The sequence below is a fragment of the Propithecus coquereli genome, unplaced genomic scaffold (assembly GCF_000956105.1).
Source record: "Propithecus coquereli isolate 6110/MARCELLA unplaced genomic scaffold, Pcoq_1.0 Scaffold195, whole genome shotgun sequence".
NCBI classification, from domain to species: domain Eukaryota; kingdom Metazoa; phylum Chordata; class Mammalia; order Primates; family Indriidae; genus Propithecus; species Propithecus coquereli.
The window spans coordinates 2500556-2502086 of NW_012144411.1; the positions used below are offsets into that span (position 1 = coordinate 2500556).

At 32.2% G+C, this 1531-nt stretch overlaps 1 protein-coding gene across 1 annotated transcript in view; it reads right to left on the bottom strand.

Moving 5' to 3' along the window:
* SCLT1 (sodium channel and clathrin linker 1) overlaps positions 1–1531 on the bottom strand; it is a 214721-nt gene that overhangs the window by 4458 nt on the left and 208732 nt on the right. The window lies entirely within an intron of this gene.

Below are 1531 nucleotides of genomic sequence, written 5' to 3' on the forward strand. Positions count from 1 at the left end.
ACTTAGGCACCCATTATATGTGTAGGGTATTAGTCTTTTGTCATATGTGTTACAAATATTTTTCTCTGTTTGTCATTGACTTTATGACTTTTTCTGATGCAGAAATTTGAAAACGTATGTGGTCACATTTATTAAATGTTTAAATAGCTTCTGGGTTTCGTGTTCTCGAATGGAAAGGCTTTACCACGCTGATTTAAAAAACTGTCGTACTGTCAAAAGAACACAGTATGGCATTCAACAGTTTAGACTGGAGTGATACACTTAGAATGGATGAATAACGTATACACAAAGTTAATCAGAGCAGCACATTTAGAGCATGACTGAATCAGCACAATACGCGTCTTGTATTGAACCAGTGACACGATGCTGGGCTGCACTATGGTATGATGTGTTAGAGACAATGATAATTTTTAAATTCCTTTCATTTTGTTAATTATGCCTTAGTAGGATATTATTTCTAATAGGCGTTTCCAGTTTTTATAGAAAAATGGGGAAAGTAGAAAAGATTCAGAAAAGGGAACAGAGATAAAGATGAAAAAAATTGAAAATATGTCTTATAAAGAAAGTTTATCACTTGGACTCATTTAAAATATTAACTCCAGAGAAGAAATTCCTTTTTCTGTGAGGGGAGAATGCTGAATGATCACTTTCCATCTTCCAATAAGAACAGAATGGAAGGAGAAAAGCATAAGGAAAAATTTGTTACAGTTTTGTGAAGTGGTTATTGACAAAATGTTAAAAAAGGGCTCCCAAAAAGTGGTAGAATTTTTGTCATTGGAGAGTTTAAATAACAGAAGAAACATCAGTGTTGGACTGTCTAGGTTTAATTCTCTTGAGGTGGTGGTGGTGGTGGGGGCACTAAACTAGATGCCAATTGGATTATACAACTATGCTTCCATAATTGTACCCTTTTAACTATAAAATCAAGGTAGTTGATTTTAAGTAGGCATTTCTTTACCATGTTCCTTAAAAAAGATAATTGTCAAGCTTTAAGGATTAAGATATAGAAATTTAATTTCTTATATATCCATCTAAATATCTACTTACCACCATGGCAAATGCTTTACATGTATTAATTCTTTTTATCCTTCAATAACTGTATGAGGGAGGTATTATTATCCTACATTAAACATGAGGAAACTGAGGCTTAGAAAAGTTAAAATTGCTCAAAGTCACATGACTAGTTAATGGCACCTGGTGATTTGACTGACACCAAAACACATACTCTCGAGATACTGCCCAGTGCACCTTTACTCCTGTTACCTTATAATCTAAGTGAATGAATTCTTGAATAATTAATTATTTAATGCATTAATTAATAACTTTGGAAGAAATCAGAATTATTTGACAAGGCTATAATTACTTTCAAGAGAGACAGAAATAGACAAATTATTATTGAATTTTCTGTGTCATGCCGTGTTCATACCAGAAGTAGATTAAAAAAAAAATCTATGAACATGATGAACATAAACTGAATTCAGCTACTTTACTATATATAAAATGCTGTAGTAGCTAAGAATATTAACTTTGA